The sequence below is a fragment of the Conger conger genome, chromosome 4 (assembly GCF_963514075.1).
Source record: "Conger conger chromosome 4, fConCon1.1, whole genome shotgun sequence".
In the NCBI taxonomy this organism is placed as follows: Eukaryota; Metazoa; Chordata; class Actinopteri; order Anguilliformes; family Congridae; genus Conger; species Conger conger.
The window spans coordinates 58,415,044-58,437,983 of record NC_083763.1 but is presented as its reverse complement, the minus strand read 5'-3'; positions in this window follow the sequence as shown (position 1 = coordinate 58,437,983).

Genomic DNA, 22,940 nt, shown 5'->3' with positions numbered 1-22,940 from the left:
GGTTCATCCGCCGAGGCAGGTAATTACCCTGCGATTTCTTCTTTGTGCATGTGACTTGGCATGTGACCAAGGACACAAATGGGCATTTCCTGGTACTATGACACATTCCTCTAATATGATGAACGCAAAAATGCTGGCGTGGACACGTGAATGAGCAACTTAATAAGATATCTTGAAATGGTCCACTTTTGCGAGATGACACTGACGTTGCTGTGCTTTAATGTGTACAAGCTGCCCACAAGGAAAATACTATATAGAGAGAGAGAGCATCGAGAGCATTATGCTATGAGCATGCATTCTGAAGAATTTGAAGTATGTAAAAAGAAGTAAAACACGTCACAACATGAAACGAGGAACTATTGCTCAACCATGTATTTCCGGACCCTGGGGAAACCAAAGCTGATTTAAAGCAAGAGTTAAACCAAATTGATTTAGCCTACGGCTGCCGCTTAGTGGTGGTAACGCAAAATGACAGGCGGTGGTGTTTGAGCTTTTCATAGCTCAGGTCATAACCTCAAAATGTGTTTGTGCTCGTTTTTTCAGTGTTTGGGTTAGTCTTTTTTAAAAGTTTTATGGGTAAGGATCCTTTAGTGTTATACATAGTATTATGTTTTAATAGCCTATATTAAAATATTTTGTATGTCTATTTATATTATATGGAAAATGTGATTTGTGTGCATTCCATGCATTTTGTGCATTCCAGACCTCAGCGAAGATATTTGCAGAAATAAAAACAGTGATAGTGTTTGTCTGACTCTTTATTATTACAGCAAGGAAACAGCTGCTGTTTGATAGGCTTGATGGATTGATAAATTAGCTATGTGTATGGCAACAACAATGATGGTTGAAGTGATGATAATGGCACCCAGTTGGGATGATTGCTGTATTTATGATAAAGCTGTGGTTACAAAAATACCATTGTTTCTCTATGATTAACACATGATTATAATTTCACTCATATCAATATAACAATATAAGAGTTGCATGAAAAGTGCCAGTTCCCTTGATGTGTGTGTGTGTGTGTGTGTGTGTGTGTGTATATACATGCACTGATCAACTTCCATCAGCAGTTATGACATTGAACTTAGGTTCAAAAACGTATTCAGCACATAAAACCAAATTGTTTTTGTGATTTTATCACTTTGTTCCTCATTGTGTGTCTACATCAGACCTTTACTTTATTGATATTTATTGAAGTTATTTGGAATAGCACACTGAGCTCATGAATAACTGTGAACGAGGAAGAGTGAGGTATGCAGGTATAAATCCAGGACACACACGTCCTCAGAATGAAATGTTTCAAAGTGAAATTGCTCTGACCTTTTTAATGGGTAATCCGAACATTTTTTCATTGAAAAAAGTCCTAGGTTTTGCAAAGGGATAGATGAAAAACATTTGTCTGTTCTGTGATTTAAAGTCTCACTGAAAATTGCTTCTCCTTCCTCATCTGGCCTAGAGTCAGTGGGAAATGTTTGTATCATTTAGATGTGTTGGAGGCGCAAACACAGCTATCAGCAGGTCCATACTTTGATTTGTTGAATTGTTTTACCCGTATTATATATAATAATATACTCATTGTCCTCACAGCCCTGGTTGATAACCTGTGAATTCATAGTTTAAGAGAAGTTTAATCGCAATGTTTAGACCAATAGTTCACTTTATAGTACAACTTGAAATTCAGCAAACTTTTTCCACGAGAGCAGGTGGTAAATATACAGATTACGCTTTCCCAAGGATGCTTAACAAGAAATTAAGTCCTTCTCTTGGCTGCCGTGACAAACCTGATTCATGTGTGCCACTGATAACATGTTAAATATTTATTTATTAGTCACCAGCCAGATGAAAATAACTGACACATAGACTGATAAAACTGATTTTTTTTTTTAATTGTGCATCTTTTCAGACAGAGTGAGAGACCTCAGGGAACATTGTAAGCAATGAAACTCTACCAAAGTGTTAATCCCCACAATACCACGGCATTGTCTGTTGCCATAGTGTCTTTTAATCACACATTACTATCCTCCTGAAATAGTACACTTATCTTGGATTACAAAAACCTGTTTCAGTGATGTGTCATTTATAAAATGTATGTATTTTTATTCAATGCACCTTGAAGTTTAGCACAGTAGAATGTATGGCTCTCAAAATTAAGACCAGAGATAAATATCCCCTATCATGAACAAGCAGGAATTGTTGGGTCTTAGATAATATTTGTTCTCCTTTTTGGTCGCCACATCTACTATTTCCTTCCTATGCTATGCTAATGTGGCCCACCACCAAAACCTCCTTGTTCTTTGTGTTTCCATAATTTTCTTTATTATAATACCAACACACCCTCAGTGGTCACTTTGTTAGGTAGACCCATACACCAGCTCATTAATGTAAATATTTAATCAGCCAATCATGTGGCAGCAAAATGCAGAAAAGCATGCAAACATGGTCAACAGGTTCAGTTGTTGTTTTGACCAAATATCAGAATGGGGAAGAACTGACTTTGATCGTGGAATGATTGTTGGTGCAAGCTGGAGTGGTTTTAATATCTCAGAAACTGGTGATTTGTTTTTACAAACAACAGTCTCTCGAACTTACAGAGAATGAAAAACATTCAGTGAGCAACAGTGTGGGCAAAAACACCTTGTTTATGAGAGAGGTCAGTGGAGAATGCTCAAACTGGCAGGGAGGTGACAGTAACTCAAATAACCACAGCAGTTACGACAGTAGAATGCAGAAGAGCATCTCTGAACACACAACATGTCAAACCTTGAAGTGGAGGGGAGACAGCAGTAGAAGACCAATACGTCTACAAAAAAAAAAGTCTAATACCAAATAAAGTTGTCACTTAGTGTGTGGTATCATGTAATACTGCCCACTTCTACAATATCTTTTCCTATATGAGATTTTTGTATTGTGGTTTGTGAAAGGTACAGTATAAATAAAACAATGAAATATGGCGTTAAGCGGTATTTAAAATTGAGCAGCTCAAGCCTTGTTAATGCAATATGAACCAGCGTGTCACGGGATTTATGTTATTAAAGGTGAGGTCGCTTAATGTGCGGCCATTCGTTACGTCATTACGGACACTTGTTCATCTCAAACCAACCGAAAAGCAAACTAGTTTGACATTCATTCATTGTTAAGCTATAGGCTATTCATTTTCGCTCAGTGTCAACTATTGCCACACACACATACTTTTTGAAGTCACTCTATTCACCAAGCTGTTTTTGCATATTAAGAACATTTTTGGACCAGCATAGTCTGCAGAAGACTTACATATGCTACGTACAAATAGCCTACTGCAAAGTAATTTAACAACCTTGTTTAATTAACATAGAAAAGCCTATTGCATTTTGTCCATTATGTCATCGTCGCTCTGCTGAAACCCATGCTAGCTTCGGTCCGGGTATATAAATTACTTCACGAAAACAAATAGGCTGCATTTTGGCGACACAGCCTATCCCAGCGGTTGGCTGCAAATAATTGGAATCGAAATAAATGGAAACCCACGCAAAATAACTATCTTGAGGCAGGGAGTCTTCAACAGAAGTGACTGGTATAAGGCATCGCCCCCCCCCCCCCGTCTCCTGTGCGCTAACCTCTGTTTCAGAACTGGGAGGCGATAACCCTCGTTTTCTCTGTGCGCTACTGCGCTTGCCAATCACATCGCTTTTCCATGCAAGGAAACTGAGGAGGAGAGAAAATACATTATTCTGACCAAGCTTTTACTCTGGAAGGAGTACAAAGGCAACATGGGACAACATCGTTTTTAGGTAAAGTAACGGCAATATTAAATTAATTTAGTTATTTTCGCGCATGGGTTAAGTGCACATAGACTATATAACTGATATACTGCACACTGTAGCACTTATAGCTAATAACACTTGTAGCTTTGAGATTCACAACGCGTGAGCTTAAATGTGCATAAAAAGCTACAACGCTCTTCATACACATAAAACAGCTGTTGGCTACCGGTGGTTATGGTTTCTCTGATCTCGTGCCATGGGTTGTGTTTTAATTATGCTTCACGCGTAAAAATGTGCAGAGCACGACATGCAAACTTTCACATTCCTCTTAGATGCTGTTGAAAAGCGAAACGTGCGCGTCTGTTGTTTTACCAGTAGCCTCACCCGGACTCGAGCAACCTGTTTGCTTTAATGGCAGATTGCGTTTGCACAGTCAGACAACTTCGGATGTGAAGGTATTTTTACACGCATTTTTGATGTTTGACGAACATAAAATATTGTTGTTCTTTTATTTGTTGGAATTTACATTGCTTTCAACCTCACAGTATGCTGGGCGCATGCACTGTCATTTGTTGTAAAGTGACATTAACTGCGAAGCATCGTTTGCGTAATTATGCACTCTTATTTGTTCCATTCAGAATATGCGAGAAACACCGACCGCAGTCTCTTTCTCACTCAGTAGTCCAGTGTCGGTTTCAGTAGCTTCTCTGCAATCTATTGTGTAGCTACTAATTATGGTTATCCATTTTTGCTACAGAATGCTACAAAGACCATCTACACTAGCCTACTGCGTATATCCTTAAAGTAGATTACTTTTGGAGAGGAGCTTGGTATAACTTAAGTTAAATGCTACCTCTCATTCAGTAGCCTTAGTCTAAAATGTGTATAACGGTGTAAAACGAATAACATTCTTTCATTAGCTACTGTTATATAAAGGCTGTGGCATGGTGGTGCTGGCTACGGCTGTCTCGGCTCCATGGACCTTGGATTGATTTCCCATTGCCTGAAAGGCGCAAGCTTACTGTTTGTATACCAGCATAAAAATTTCAGTTATGTCTAATATCATTGTAGATTAATGTGTGCCTAGAAAAAAGTGTCCAAATAGTTGGACAAGTTTGTAAAATTCAGAATATATTATACCATATTTCAGTACCTGAACATATAGATTGTTCTGTGGTTAGTTTATTGATGATACTTCTGTACAGAAGACTGAGCAGTGATCATTCGAGCGTGATGTATGATTATCTGCTGCCTCTGTATGCAGAAGATGTTGTTTTGTCTCTTTACTCTGTGTCCTTTAACCCAATGCACCCAGCTGTCTCTATGATAACGACAGTATTTGCATTGAAGAGTGTGAGAGAAAGATATATTTATGTGTTAATTGTCTGAAGTGGAAATGAGCCATTCAAAATCTGTAAATGTCCACTTATAATTAAAAAGTGGATGAAAATGCATATATTATTACCGTCAAAATATTAAATTAATGGTAACCATTTCATATCTTTCATACCTCTCCTCCAATATACTACTCTAAATCACAATGTGAATATTGATATTTGTGCTGTGCCCCTCTGTTACATTACATGGCTGTTGCTGCTGTATTTTGTTTAAATAACTTTTTTTTTTTACTTTGGACCTTTGACTTCTGGGCAGCTCGACACTTTCTGTGACCTTATCCATCAGCAGCCAAGAATATTAGGCTATAGAAACCAGGGGTGGCAGGGGAAGAATGGGAGAGCTTGCATAATGCAGAACTGAAATGTGAAAAAAATAAATATGAAATGGTTATAGTGGCATAATCATTATAATTTTATTGGTCTGCACTGGCTCTAAACCTGGGAACCTTTATTTAGTCGTGCATACGCATGGGATGTGTATGGTCTCTTATGTCTATGCTTGTATAGGAAAATCAAAATCAAATTGATGGATTCCATGGATGCAAGAGCCATAGAAATGATGGGGAAAGTGTGTGGGTGCTTTACTTACGCTTTGATTGCCTTTATTTTTTTTTACAATTTTCATTTGAATCACTGAACTGTGCTCCAGTCATGGGAAAATGCCATCCATGTCAACCACTGACATTTATCCTGTGCTCTGCACCTGGGGTTCTGTTTACATGGTGTCATAGATTATTCTGCACTAAGGTCTACTTCTTTAGTATCCAGTACAGAATGCACCTTGTGCTGAACCAAATGTACTGCAGGATATATTTAATACCACATCAAAGGAAATTTTAGAAAGTTTTGTAGTTATGTCTTGCTCTCTCCTTGGGTTTGGAACATAATTCAATGCAGTGTTCCTTTTTAATGTTTTGGCTTTGTACTAATGGTGCTCTTCAGGTAATATTGAATCAAGAGGAGCGTACACACAACTACATCTCTGGTTACACTCAGTGAGCACTTTATTAGGCATTTATTTAACCTATTTTTTTACGTATTGGTCTTCTGCTGCTGCAGCCTATCTATTTGATGTGTTGTGTGTTCAGAGATGCTCTTTTGCATACCAATGTTGTAATGTGTGGTTATTTGCGTTACTGTCACCTTCCTTTCAGCTTCGACCAGTCTGGCCCTCCTCTCTGGCCTCTCTCATTAACAACATGATTTTGCCCGCAGAACTGCTGCTCACTGGATGTTTTTTGTTTTTCACACATTTCTCTGCAAACTCTAGAGGCTGTTGTATGTGAAAATCACTGGAGATCAGCAGTTTCTGAGATACTCAAATCACACTGTCTGGCACCAACAATCATTCCACAGTCAAAGTCACTCAGCAACCGCTGAACTTCTTGACCATGTCTGCAGGCTTTTATGCATTTAGTTGCTGCCACATGATTGGCTGATTAAATATTTACATTAACAAGCTGGTGCACAGGTCTCTGTAAAAAATTGCTCACTGAGTGTATGTTCAGAAAAATTCTATCTTCAGTAGCAAAGTCTTCAGATTTGGTTTAATTGAAAAACACTGCATATTTCTGTTGAAATCCTATTGGTCGCAAGGCTAAATATGTGATTCATGCATATGTATCAAGGTTTTTTTAATTTGGTGCAACAACAGTTCAACAGTATCAGCTACATAGAAGCAGTAATCTGAAGCTGTGGAAATTAAGCTATTTGAATCATATGCACGTAATGGAGAAAGAAATCCTTGTTTGTTGTCATGGAGATGATGATCAAATCAAATTACAATTTGTATCTCTCTTTTCTGTTTGTTTACTGTTGTTCAATTTATGAAAGCTCGTTTTTGAAGCCACCAATGGCCATATATAACTGAATAAATTAGAAACGATTTAGGGTTTAGTGGGTTAAGTTGCTGTTGGTATGCAATGGTACTGAAGTGTAATGAGTCACTCTCCTTTATTTTGCGCTCCTCACATTGTGCATCCTTTTGTCGTGTGGAAATGACCTTGTAGACTGAGTCTATCATGGCCTTGTGCTTTGGAGTTAGTCAGACTGTCTTCTGTTAGGGTTTTATTAAATATTTATTCGCAATGGGTCTGCAAAATTAACACTTTTTCCAAATGTAATTTTCTGAGAATCATGAAGGACTGTAAAAGGGAGCTAAGTACATTTTTACATTGATTTTCAACAATTAAATATTAGGCCATTATTTTTAAGGCAATAGAAGCAACTATGAGCGTAGTAGTGAATTGCCATGCATCATACTGGAGCGGCTCTCATTAGTCAGAGGCAAATTATTACAGCTTTTCATTGTCATAAATTATGTCTTTGTGGCTGTATATTCAAAGAGCAACAACACAGGCAAAGTCTTCTTACATTGCAAACAGTAAGGTCCATATGTCTTGTGGAAAAACATGCTAAAAAAATCTATCTATCTATCTATCTATCTATCTATCTATCTATCTATCTATCTACAATGTATACAATGGGCTCCCTTTACTGGCTGTGCACAAAAAAAAGATTAATTTTTTTTTTTTTATAATTATGATGATGAACTCAAAAATGGCAACATGAAAAATACTCTACTAATGTTTAAATTGAACCCACAAAATTCAAACATTCATTTCAGCTCCTTTGTTCAATCATACTTTAAATGCCTAAATGTGACCAAAATGTAATATTTTGGTCAGTTACAGCAGATCAGCGTGAAACAGAGATAAATAAAAGGAAACGCGCCTCATACCCACAGTGAAATATGATGGTAGGTCAGTGATGTTTAGGGGCTGTTTTAATTCCAGAGGTCCAGGGGCACTGCTTACAATCTGTTTGCCTCTATCACAAGGCTGAGACTTGGCTGTAGGTGGACTTTCCAGCAAGACAGTGACCCAAAGCATATCTCAAAATCCACACAGGAATAAATCTTTGTTCAAGCATTACATGAAAGGACTCAGTTTTCCTTGCCGGAAGTGGATGCACCAAGTACTAAACCATCGGTGCCAATAATTGATTTTGGTGCATTCCATTGAAACACTTATAAAGTATAATATTTCTGACATGGCTCTACTCCACAATTAAAATTGTGTCATCAAACAATTCACATGTGGTTGAATTATTACACAATTTGGTTTCACCATGTAGGAATTTCAGCATTTTTTATACATAGTCCTCCCCATTTCAGGGTATCATAATGTTTGGGACAAATGGCTGCACAGGCTGCTGGTTAGTGAGGTATGTTCAATTGCTTCCTTAGTGCAGCTGGTATAAGAGTACTTTCAGTATCTAGTCTCGATTCTGGGCTTTTGAGTACCTTTGGAGTTCGTTATTGCTGTTTGTCGATTTGAGTACCAAAGTTGTGCTCATGAAAGTCAAGTAATCCATTATGAGGCTGAAAAAAAGAAAACAGACCTAGACCAAATCCTACCTTAACATAGTACTTACAGTGGTGTACAAAAATGTGGGCACCCCTGGTCAAAAAGCCTTTTACAATGAATATCTAAGTGAACAGAAGCAAACTTCTAAATGGTACAAAGTTGAACATGACACATTTCTTCCCATTTTAAAGCAAGATTACTATTTATTTGTATTTTTTACAGTTTCAAAAGAATAAAAAAGTGAGAAAGGCCCTGTGCAAAAGTTTGGGAACCCTGTCAGTTAGTTTATTTAACTCCTCCTATTTAACTCCTCCTCGGGCGACTATAACTGCTTGGAAATGATTCCAGTAGCCAGCTAAGAGTCTTTCAATTCTCCCTTTTGGAATTTTTCCATATTCTTCCTGGCAGAACACCTCTAGCTCAAAAATATTCTTCGGCCTCCTTTAATGTACAGCATGCTTGAGATCTCTCTACATATTTTCAATAATATTCAATTCTGGGATCTGTGGTGACCATTCCAAAACCTTTATCTGTCTTTCCTGGAGGTACTTCATGATTGATTTCAAGGTATGCTTGGGATCATTGTCTTGCTTGTCATTGTCTCTACAAAGGCTTCACCCTTTTTTCTCCAAACCTACCTTCTTTGGTGGTGGCCAAAAAGTTCAATTTTGGATTTATCAGTCCAAAGCACATTGTTCCAAAAGGCTTCAGGCTTCTCAAAGATTTTTCAGAAACTTCATTTTATGTTGAGGTCATTCTTTCTGGCAAGGTCTTTGTTGTTTAAAGTACACTGTATTGTCCGGTGAACAGCTAGACCTGTGTCTGTTCCTCATTTTTGGAGTGATGTGCGGGTTCTCCTGAGCATTTCTCACCAGGTCTCAGGCCATTCTATCTGAAATATTTCTTGGTTTTCCGGACCTTGCCTTGACTTCAACTGTTCCATTTGTCATCCATTTGCTAATAATGTTTCTGACAGTGGAAATAGGTAGTTTGAAAAGTTGAGAGAGCTCTCTTGTGATGATGGTAAGAGTGATGTGTGGAGGCCAGAAGGAACTACCCAAGATCCAAAGCACCATCGGGGCATTTTATTATAAAAATGAAAATCCGGACAAGTTATGTATAAAATATTAATTTCTGCATGGAACCAAAGTGTATCAAATGCCTTGAAATAGACAATGAGGAGAATGTGCACTTAACCCACATGCCAATTGTTTGATGACAGATATGAAATTGTGGATTACAGAACAAAATAAAATAATTTTTTAAATAGTCCCAAGACAAGGAGCTCACAGTAACTAGGCAGAAAGGTGATGGTTAGCAGCATATACTAAAGTTGGGGATGCCACATTGTAAAATGCAGGTTTTTCTTAAATAAAATAAGTGTACGAAGACCTCATGCAGCACAACTGAGCTGATTTTTCAGAAAATGATTGCTGTGGAGAAGATTCTAATTTGCTTGCTCTCTAATTAGATGTTTGCAGTGCCTCTTGCTTGTATTGTAGAGTACAAAGGGAAAAATGGAGTGTCAAAGCGAGTAATCAAATGTTTTACTTTCAAGCCAATGTCTTAATTTCCGTCTTGTACTGTACATTGATATATGTTATGGAGATGGGTGTGCTCAAGAGGCACTACTATGGAGTGGTACTATTGATGAGGTCAGTATTCAAGTCACATTCACAGTCTCATTTCATTTCTGTTATCTAAAACACTTACTCTTTAGTCAGTATTCATCAGTGAAACATTGAATGCCGTAGTTCAACTTTTGGGAGAGAGGAACCAAACAGACTCAGGGATAACAAAATCAGGCAGGCTTTAATGATAAAGAGGCTGATCCAAAACGTAGTCCAAAAACAGGCAATGGTCAACATCCAAGCAAACAGGTAAATGAAGGGCAGGCAGAGCGTAGTTGGGAAAACAGGCAGAGATCAAAACCAAGAAGACACAAGCAAAGGTACGAAAACAGTCCAAAAACCAGGCAGATGTCAGTACCCAAAAAATCCAAAAGTAGAACAGACAGGAGCAGAATAAAACAGATACAGGGCACAGGTACAGGTACAGGTACAGGTACAGGTACAGGTACAGGTACAGGTACAGGGAAGCTAGAACTGGGGTGGGGAACAGAATACAGAAAGATGAAGTAGCAACAAGAAACTGAAAAGAACAGGTTTAAATAGACTAGTAATTGACAGACAATGAGACACAGGTGAGAGGAATGGCAAAAATGGCAGGAAGGAAGTACATGTGAGGAGTGGGGAGGTAGAGCAACGAAATGAGACACAGGTGGAACAGATGAATGAGGAAATAAAACTTGAACAGACTATGGTGGTCACAGAGGGAAACAAGAGGCGGAAATGCTAGGGACTTAGACAGAAATCAGTAAACAGAAAACACAGAACCTGACACAACTGTAGTGCACAGAAGTGAACAACACTGCGTTGATTAATTTTTTTTAAATGTAACTGTAATAGGAAACTAAAAATTCATAAGGTTTTCACAAAATAAGTAATGGTAACCTGAGGGTTCAATTAGGATTTCATATATTGCAAAATCCAGTACACCTGTTTCCCCATCCACCCAATTACTGTGGGATAATAAATAATTTTACTGCACCAAAACATTTCATAAGCTTTCAGGGGTTCTCCGGTCTACATACATTTCACGTTTAAACCACAATTTTTCCAACAGGCTGAGGGCACAGTAATTTTCCATGCATGTTTTTCAACCAATTTTCATCTGCATTTTGCACAAACAAATCTTTTTGCACACTGAATATTCCTGTGTATTCATGCATTCTTTCTTTTCTCCCACTGGAATACCCAGTCATAATGGAAAGCCAGCCTCATGCACACATACATTTGCAATGCATAGTTGGCACCAATATAGCTCGAATGGCCAGATATCCATGAATGGCCTAGTGTATGTACAGTATGTTGAGTATCATCTACTCTAACTACTAGATGATAGATGGTTAAGCCATAAAATAATGGCAAATGGATAAGATGACATGGCTCAGGCAGTAAGAGCAGTCGTCTGGCAGTCGGAGGGTTGCCTGTTCGATCCCCCGCCTGGGCTGTGTCGAAGTGTCCCTGAGCAAGAGACCTAACCCCCAAATGCTCCTGATGAGCTGGTCGTCGCCTTGCGTGGCAGCTGATCGCTGTTAGTGTGTGAGTGTGTGAGTGTGAGTGTGTGTATGAATGGGTGAATGAGAAGCATCAATTGTACAGCGCTTTGGATAAAGGCGCTATATAAATGCCAACCATTTACCATAAGAAACAACGAATACATACAGTTAGTCAGGTTCCACGTTGCATTCCAATTGGCTTATATTACATAAAGATGTTACACTTATATATTGTTAATAGGCTGTCAATAGGCTATAAGTAAGTACATAAATACGTGAATAAAAGTAAAATTGATAAACTAATTTCAGCTGCTATTGAATTTCTGATAGTCAGCACATACACTCTATGAGCAATTTATCAGGTAGACCTGTACACCAGCTTGTTAATGCAAATATTTAATCAGCCAATCATGTGGCAGCAACGGCATTATAAATGCATAAAAGCATGCGGATGTGGTCAAGAGGTTCAGCTGTTTTTCAGACCAAATGTCAGAATGGGAAAGAAATGTGACTTTGACCGTGGAATGACTGTTGGTGCCAGACCAGGTGCCAGGGTGGTTTGAGTATCTCCTGGGATTTTCATGCACAACAGTCTCAAAGAGTTTTCAGAGAAAATCCATTGAGCGGAAGTTCTACGGGCAAAATCACGTTGTTAATGACAGAGGTCAGAGAAGAAGGGCCAGACTGGATGAAGCTGACAGGAAGGTGACAGTAATACAAATAACCACCCATTACAACAGTGGTAGGCAGAAAAGTATTTCTGAACACACAAAACCTCTAAGCGGATAGGCTACAGCAGCAGAAGAATTATTAAGTCTAAAAAATAAGAAATAAATACCTAATAAATCGCTCACTGAGTGTACATTTTTTGCTGGAATTAGATGGAAAAATTCAATAAAAGTGCAGAAATGCTACATTTTAAGTTTTATATTTTAGTTCCCGAAACAGCACCTCAGAAACCTTACTGTGCATTATGTTCCACACACTATTTGAAATAAAGTGACAGTGGAGGTACATTTTTGTTCTTCAAGGATAAAATTTCCCAAATGAACCCGAAAGTACGGTAATGTTCTCCTGGGGTGCAATGAGTACATTTTCCAGGCAAAAAAGGTACAAATTGAATATATATTGCTGGCTAGGGGTACAATATTATGTACCTATAGCGTACCGCCCCAGCAGTAGTTTTGCTCAAGGGCCCAACAGCTGCACTGATCTTATTATGGCTATACTCAGGCATGAGCCACCAACCTTCCAGGTCCCAGTCAAGCACCTTAGCCACTAGACTACAGGCTGCCCCTGTATTACAGCTCAAAGGAGTTTTACTGAGATTCCTAATCAGGCATGCAGAGTGGAGACCTCTATATGGCAGTGGAGGGTCCAACAGCTTTAACAGGCACTAATGCCTGGTTATTCTTCATGGGTTATAGTTTCTTTTTTTGTAATAGGTTGTATTAATCAGTGAACGCTTCTATGATATCCCAATTCTCCACCCTTTCCTGTGAAGTGTGGACTTAGCCTAGATTCAAAAGAGCATTGTTATGTGAGTGTTATGATTTAGAGGAGGACAAAGGACAAAACTACACTGTACAGGGTGCAGGTGTTGCATGCTGCTGCTCCTACAGTGGTACCCCAGTGCCACCCTAGGGGAAGTTGAAAATGTGTATTTCAATTTATCAGTATCAATAGCATTGAAAAAGCTATTTGCTTACTCTGACTACTGTGCAATTAAAATGTCAGTCAATCTCAGAAGGCTGGTGGCCTTCCATGTAAAATGGCTCCCTCAGTATCACTTGGAAGGACAGAGTGCCCCACAGAGGTGCTGGAACGTGCAGATAGTTGCAGTGTGGAGCTCACCCTGAACTACCATCTACTCAGGTGGCTTGGGCATGTTATGCAAGCTCAGCCACAGACTCCCACGCAAAGTTCAGAGGTCGTCAGAAGAAGCAGTTCAGAGACCAAATGGACTGAAGAGATGTCACATAAAACCCCCTTCATTGGAAGAACTTGCTTCCTGTTTCACCCTCTGGCGCTCTCCCTCCTAAAAGGGAGTGGAGTGTATGGAGAACCAGCGTACACAGCATCACATAACAAAGTGTCCAAAGAAGCATACACGTAAGGTTTCCCCTAACCATTCTGACTCTTACATGTCCGGACTGGATTATACAGCCACCAAAAGACTCATAAATAGTCTTAGGACCCAGCTTCCCTCAGTGGAATCAAAAGTCGGGACAATGTTTGAACTCACCAAAGTAAAAAAACACTTACTAGAGAAAGGTTTATTGAATGTTATGCCGGCCCAGCTGGAAGATCACTGAAACAAAACAAGTTTGCAGCACAGCGACCTTCAATGTTGTATGGCCCGGCTTAAATACCCTTGGCCTTGACGCAGATGTCCATCTCATCAGTGAGGTCCTATCTCATGCCTACAGGATGGCGTACTGTAGGTTTTATTCATCAACATTATGTACACGCTTAACTATGCGTACAGAACAATCCTGAACGCATCAGTAGAAGAACATTGTCATCATCGGACACAATGGATAACCAGCAAGCAGCTTAAACTGGGATGCTGCTTGGTTTTGGCACACAAACCTTTCCCTGTAATTGTATTACAAGTGAGGGAAACTCATCTGCCTCCCCCTGCTTTTCTATAAGCGAGCTCTGGTGGCATGGAGATCCTATGGAGAGAAGTCCTGTGAGAGTGATGGTGTGTGATTGAGAGCACAATGAGAGAAAGTTGGACTAAAAGGATTTCTGTTTGTTTAATGAGGGTGAACTGCCTATCTGTGTGGAAAGCGCAATAACTGATATTTTGCCAGATCCAGCATGCGTAAAGCATTCCCTCAACCCACCAACAATATGGGGATCAAGACTGGATGCTGCTAGATGAACAACCTTCCCTTCCTTCTCATTAGAAGGAAGGTAGATGACGGCACACAGCGCGCTCAACTTTGAAGTGAGCAGCTCAAGCATACTGTGACAGCAGGCAGTGTGGACACCCTGAGCCCTGTAAGACAGTGCCCTGCGCTTCATTTAAAGTGAATGAGTTCCGCCTCATGATCATTGTAAATTGGGCATGACTGCACTGTCACTGCTTTCAGTCAGGCCCACACGCGCACTTTGCATGATGAATGGTCAGTGTCACTGATTTATTGTAGCAAATTGAGTCTGTAGGAAGCCAGCCAGAATTGACAACCAGGCTACCAAGCCTGCATGGTTTATATGCACAATGTTTGTATACAGTATCAAATATTGGGAGAAAGCCAACACACCATAGAGGTTCATTGCAAGCCACTGGATTACACAATACAGCCCTAGCCTGTTAATTGGCTTTCACCTGGCATCAATTGGAATTGATTGCTTCATGTATTAAATTATGTTTTATGTTTAAAACCCAAAGTCCACTCCATATTTTTCATTCTCTAAGAATGTAATTCTTTATATCTTTTCCGTCTTTATGAATAGCATATGATTGGGCCAGTTTATTGCTCTTGGTTTGAAATAAAGCATCCATGTAATTAAAGTTGTATATTTGAGCATCTATGTATATGTATATTATGTAAAAATTGACTTGATGAAATTTGATTATCTGTCATGATTTCATGGTCGTTTCAAGAGAGCCAGGCTACACATTTGGTAGTAATGTTTGATGTGGATTGGATGCAACACGTGCTTCAATGGCTTTACACATAAAATGATCCTAGGTTCCATAACATTCATAATGCTCTTGTTATTAATTTATACACATGGCCACTATATTTTCATTCATTCATTCATTATCCTAACCCGCTTATCCTGCCACTATATTTACCCACAAAAAATTAACTTGAGAGGGCCCTTCATCATTTCTATAGTTATTTTATAAATGTGGGTTTGTGGGTCACAGTGTATGAGGCAGCTGAGCCAATAATTACAGAATTGTAAACTCATGTAAAAGTATCAGTTAAAGAATTAATTTTAAAAGAACAATCCTACCGTTGTCTATTAAGTCGTATCAGTGTTCATTGCTGTGACGAAGCTGGTTTGAGAAACAGTGATGCAGATTTGTGCTGGCATCAGCATTATGTTTCTGCTCTACAGTAAGGGCATGGATACAACATCTTGAATGATGTCTCTTCATGGTCATGTGCTTTTCACAGCCCAAATCAATTCTGGGCCCTCAGTCTACATTTCAGCAGTTGTCCTGGGGGTATCCCTAAAGACACTCAGCTATCACCCTAGACACGTGACTAATTACTTTACACAATCTGGGACTAATTATGAGGTGTTTATTAGTGTCAGGAAATAAAATCCTGGTGCAATAGATCGTTACAGATCAAGTCAACTTCATTGGCCCTAATATTTATGGCATCGGATATTTCTGCTACGTTTCTTGCTCATTGCATAGAAAACAGCTGAAGGCTCCTCTTGTCTCCCTAAGTGAAATATTTTACTGTGATCTGATCTATGAGTGAACCACCCAGTTGATGACTGACCACTCTGTGATTGGTTCAGTTAGCCAGGGTGATTGGGTGATTGGTGGAAACAAAACCCTGCATACCCACAGGCTCCCCTGGCCCACCTCTGATGTACTGTAGCTGGAACATGGACGCACACGTATCGATAAGACAGATGACAGAAAGAAACAATAGTCTTTTGCCTAACTATGGGTTTAATTATTTGCACATCTTGCAACTTATATTTAGACAGTAGGAAGATTGCAATTTATCGGTACGTCAAGACAAAAAACCATAAGAGACAGAGTCCAGTGAGAGGGAGCATGACTTAGATGATGACTCAACAGCGGTATCATGGAAAAGTGGATCCCGTAAAATGATGTGTATGGGAAATGTAACATTGACCTAGCGGGAAATGTACCTCATACCCACCATCAAATATGGAGGTTAAACACTGATACTTTTAAGCTGTTTTTCTGCATTTGTCCAGAGCTCTTTTTAAATCAATGGCATAATGAATTCCATCAACTCCCAGGACATTTTAGTCAAAAACTTGGTTGCTTCTGCCAGGTTTTGTCAGAGGTGGACCTTTCTTCAAGACCGTGACCCCTTGCATGCCGTAAATTCAACACAGAATTGGTTTTGTGAAAACCGAATGAATGTTTTGTGCTGGCCATCTATGAAACTCAAATGTATTGGAAAGCTGTGGTCTGAATTGCAGAGGGCAGCCCACACAGTTGAAACCAAAGGATAACAAGGTTCTGCATGAAGGAATCTTTCATGAATCCCTCCATATTCTCAAACCTTATCAAACAGTATAGGAAAAGGGATCCTCACCTGGGGAGGCTGCACATTGGAACTAATCCCGGAATAAATACAATGTATGCAGTTTTGGTAGATTCCTTTGAATCATTAATGCTGTACAATGTTTTCCACATGCGGGGAAAGTACAATATATCTCAGTTATATGTTATATCATTCTTCCCATGTGCCTGATTAAGTGCTAATTCAATGATTAACTGAAGTGATTGCGGCAATTAATTGAATTATTGTTTGACACTTGAAATAAGTGACTCTGTTGGAGGACCAAAATACATGCAGTTATTTCTAAGTAATTCTTTTTCTGAGCCCTAATTATAACTGTTGTATACTGTATGGTTTAAACCACCTGTATAAGCATTTCCATGAGAAGTGTTTATCACGGCAAATTTTATGTGCTGCCTATATTGTGATGCTGTATTGTGATTCTATTTGGGAGAAAATGGACTTGAATCTGAAGTAACACCTTAAATATACTGGCCAGCACCTCACTGCTTGTTTTCAGTGTGATGTACTGATCGGGCTTATACTGTTATGCTTTTTGTCTTTAAATGCATAAAATGTATTTCAACTGCTACTATGTAGTTTGGCCGTCTATGCAAGTCTCCCGCCTCTCTGTACAGCAAAGCAGCAGCTTGAATAATTTATGCTTTTATTGAAGGTAGCAGTCCTTGCTGCATAAACTGCATATTGAGTAGACTCCTTCATTCCATTCCCTACTCCCTACCATAGGTCATGCTTGGCATTCACAATACCCAAAGAGCAAAAGCAGTTCACCTCTTTGTATTGGTGAACTGCTATTATCACTTGATTAGATTTAGGCTGCAGAATGAGAGGCATTTGATATGGCTGATTATTAGCAGTGTGAAGAATTAGCTTTGATGGGCTTAGAAGTAATTCTGTGGTTATCATTTTAATAAGACTCCATGAAGAGGGCATTTGCCTGTATACTGATAATTGCTGTGTGTTGAAGTCCCAATTACTAACATGTTTAAAAATTGATGGCAGTTGACAGTAAGCATTATTCTTTCCCACCTGGGATATTATCCTGCTGTTTTTTCCACTTTACCATCTGATCTCCATAAAGCTCCCTATCACTGCGCCTTGAGCTCGGCATGGAATGTATCGTCATGGTTTTTATTGTGAGTAATATTTATAATAATTTCTAATTTTCTCACAATATCCATCACTGTACATCTGGCTAAGACACTGCTTCTGTCCGCTACTGTCCACCACTAGACCTTACTGCAGTACAGACTAAAATGTACACTGTTAAATCCACTCTTACGTGGCACATATGGTCCCAGTTGGAGTTGAAGTAACACTGGGCTTTTTACTGTGTACTGACTGAAGTCATTAGTGTTGTCTCAGTCATTCTTTGAAAAATGCAGACAGAACAGAAAGCAGTGCGAAGCTTGTATTGTGGTTGTAAGCACGCTCTTGTTTTTAGTGTACAAATTTAATATAATATTCTCTTAGCTCTGCATCCTTCAGTGTATCCTGTACAATTAAGCTTAGGGTTGAGCGAATGTTTGAATGTGAATGTTTCTTTCAAGGCAACAGTTGATTGTGGAAGACATAAATCTGTTGACATCTTACAGTCTAAATAATTATTTCCCTCCACTGGGTTATTCACTTTTCACTTATACAGATATAATTGCTCTTTTTTTCTTTGTCAACAGTCTGGCCTGAGGGGAAATACAATAATATTACGAAAGCTATTTGGCAAATTACACCTAAGCCCATGTATTATTTATCTCAGTAATGAAAGTTTGGCCATATGTAAAACAGGGTGCCTGAGCTATTCTGTATTTGCCCTCTGGTCTGTCACATACAAAGAGCCTAAATATGAAACATAATCATTTATACAGCTCTGCATGTCCTGCATGTTCATTTGGATACTTTATTCTAGTTTGATTTAGTCATATATTGGTTTTTTTTGGTGTGGCATACTAGTACTAGTTTATGTGTATTTATGATTAATGATATAATTCATTATATTAAAATAATAATTACTTAGATGAAAAGATAGGCTACTGCACAGCTTGTATGTTTATCCTACACTATCTGCCTGAAACATTCTTTATGAAAAATGTTGCTGTTTGCAATCTGCACCAGAATGCTCACCATACATCAGCTGGAATAGAGAGGGAGATCATTTTTTGGCAAATTAATTTTGGGGACGATTAGGTGGCAGGTCGAAAGTGCCAGGTTGGGAATTTAGCCAGGACGCTGGGGAACCCCCTACTCTGTCATGAGATCTTTAATGGCCACAGTGAGTCAGAGCCCCAGTTTGAAGTAGGTAGATTTGCATCCACTGTACCTAAATATACACTCACTGAGCACTTTATTAGGTATTTATTAGACTTATTTTTTAGACTTATTAAGTCTTCTGCTGCTGTAGCCTATCCACTTAGAGGTTTGATGCGTTGTGTGTTCAGAGATGTTCTTCTGCATACCACTGTTATAATACATGGTTATTTGCATTAATGTCACCGTTCTGGTGTGTGAAAATCTGTTGTGTGTGAAAATCCATGGTCAGAGTCACATTTCTTCCCCATTCTGACATTTGGTCTTAAAAACATCTGAATCTCTTGATCATGTCTGCATGCTTTTATGCATTTAGTTTTTGCCACACATGATTGGCTGATTAAATATTTGCATTAACAAGCTGGTCTACAGGTCTACCTAATAAAGTGCTCACTGAGTGTATATAGGCATTAAGTAAAGGTAATTGTGTGGTTCATATGGTGAAATTGTTTTGATGTTTGTGTTTTGATCCATAAAAACAATATACATCGGGCTTGAAGCAAATTTATTTGGTGGCAAAAGGCAGATTTGTTCACTTTGGAACAAGGAGCTACATTCACATTTTACATTTTAGTCATTTAGCACACACTTTTTATCCAAAGCAAGTGCCTAAATTCCTCAACAAGTGAAGAGCATAACATCTATGAATAGCAGAACATGCATGGAGAGCAGTCATCAACAAAAACAATAGTCATAAGTGATCCATGAGTGAGACATGGTTGCAGCTTTTGAACAGCACTTCAACATCGAGGGCTGTATTTAATTGAATACTGTTTTCAGTTTCCAGCTCCTGTTGTTATCTTTATGAAATAAACCCCATAATATGCAAATTAAGAGCTGCTGCAGTATTTCACAGCAGGACGGTGAAGATTAGAATTAGTCATGTGTGCATTTGATAATATGCTCTGCAGGAAGTTTCACTTTGAATTTGGACGAACAATGAGATAACTCATGTTGGTCCAAAATGTACCATAATGAGGAACACTCAGACTCCAAGTGAAAAACATTTATGAATCTAAATCGTGAAATTTGGCCCTAAGGAATTGCTCATCAGAATCACCAAACAAGAGAGTCTACTGTTTGTCATTCATTCACTGGAGTCTGGGCTGAATGAACAGAAACTGCCTTTTCCTCAGCCTTAATGAACTTCATGCAGTGTTAATTTCAATGTCCTGTTTTTAACAACACAATCTTCCGTGTCTTGCCAAATTAGTTCTAGCATAAAGATACACTTTAATTAAAGATGACACTTTTCCCTCTTTAAGCACAAATGTGATTATATGGAATTTCGTATTGTGAAATGGATTTCAATTAGAAATTAAATCAAGATCTGATCTATCCCCAATATTTCTGAACAAGATCTGCTGTACTAGCATGGTAGGTGTTCAAAGACTGCTGAGAATATTATTTATTGATTGAATATGAGAGTTTTGTGAGCTGCGGTGGCGCAACAAGCTAAGGCGCAGCAGACTTGTGGTTGCTGTTTGCTGCAGTTGCACACCGGGGACCGGGGTTCGATTCTGCCAAAAGCCAAGTTTGGCCGGCTCACGTGGAGCAGCAATAATTGGCTCGCTGCTCCAGAGGGAGGGACTTGGCAGGGTTAGTAGATCGCAGAAACAAGCACCTTGAGTGCCTTGGAATCACGGTCACGACTTGTGAGACGAGATGGCTTGAAGAAGGTGTATCTAATACTAGCTCTAATTGAATCAGACGGGGTCCAATTGGCTACCAAATTTGGAGAAAAAGGGAAAACAATCTGCAAAAAATATGAGAGTTTCAGGAATATGCAATTGCATCTGTTGTCATTTACCATTTATATTTTGTAAGGCTTCCTTGCAGAAATGCACACCTAACTTTGTGATTCTTTGGGGGTTAAATACTCCTTTTCAAGATAAAATATTGAGGTAATAAAAATATAATCTTAGTATTCTGCACATGGATTGGTGTTACGACCCGGTCTAGGAACAGACAGGATTGGGAAATGGAGTGTGGATTGGCGAATGAAAATGAAACATGCAGGCCAACAAACAACTCTGGTCCTATCTGCTTAACCAAAACTAACTAAACCAGGCGAGTCTTCAAAGGCTTACCGGGTACTGAGCGGCTTTGAACGCGGAGCTTCAGAACATTTAATCTGCAGGCTGCGACCAAGAGTCCAAATAGGCGTACCCCCAACGGAGACTAGATTTCCACCCAGGAAGGGACGTGTAATACAGCTGGAAACACCGAAACTAACCGGAGTCACAATTAGTTGTGTCGGGGTGACCCAGGGTCAAGTATGAGAAATACACTGGGGCAAACAAAACAAAAGCTAAGGCAGGAAAACAAGCACAAATCAGTCATCAAAAATCCACATGCAAAGGTTCAAAGACCTAGTCTCCCCTGGTGAATGCAAAAGGCGGCCTTTTCAAACAGAAAAACTGGAGACAGAAATGGCCCATCTGGGCAAACTGGAAGTAAATCAAAGATAGTCGTGCATCCAAATAACACAAATACAAATACAAATAAACCTAAAAGCTGAAGAGAGAGATTGTGCAGTTGGAACCTGATTATTCTACCAGTAGGTAGTTTAGCCCCCAGAATTTCCATAATAGATTCAATATTTAATATTTTTATAATAGAGTATCTTTGGCCCTGCATGATGTTGATATGCTTGCCATTGATTTCAGAAATGTATATGGTATTGCTACTTCATTTAAGACATTTATTTGGCGTTGATCATGAAAAAAACATGGAATAAATTGTGAAAATAATCAATGAAAACCCCTAGCCTGTATTTGATCTAATGAATATACACTTTTCTGAATATGTGCTTTTTTGCTTTGATGTCGTTACATAGTTTTTGATGTTTGGATTCAGCTGGAATAGGCACCCTCCAATATCTTGTGTTTTGTGCTTTCAAATCTGCTCATCACAGATCAAAGTAAACCTGTTATTTTTCATTTTGTATTTATTCGTAAAAATATATATAATTTCAGTATATCCCTAATGGATCCAACCTGACCCTAAAACATAATTTCATAATTTTGAGATGTTGATATGATTTGATTCATAAACATAGCCTTATTTGTTGTGAAAAATCTTGATCTTATCTTATCAGGAGACAGCAGTAATAGAAATCTGCTCTTCAGACATTCAACCATCACTGACGAAAACCAAAAAGAACCGAACCCAGAAAAAGACTGACATTTGAAACAATAGTAAAATCATTTGTCTTTTTCTAAATAACTCCTTACAGTGAGATTGGCACAGATTGCTTGCAAATGTCAAGCAGCCTGTTCAATGATAATGCGTTGACTATTCCCATGTCGTAATGACTGAGGATTTTGCATTCACAATTCTCTCTACCAGGGAACTATTGTTTGCTCCAGTTCCAAGTTCTAATTTGTCATGTCAGAATAAACATATTGTCTTATTTTATCTGTCAGTTTAGCTAACAATCTTTCTGTTTCATTAGCAAATATTACGTTGCTGCAGAAGATTTCTCAGTCACATTAAAGGGTAATGGGATGTCACACTTGCACTAAAGACTAAATGACACCCACAGGTGAAGGAGGGCATTGTGGGAAGCAGGTGGTACAATGAGGGCTGTTGAGCCTCAGGAGTCATGGGGGGGCGGGAATGATGTCACGTTGTATGTTGAGTGACAGGCGATGGTCACTGGGATAATGTTCAGGGGTTTGACAGGCCGCAGGGTGTCTTAATTAATACAGCACTTAATAAATGATCTATACGAGTCCTCCTGTTAG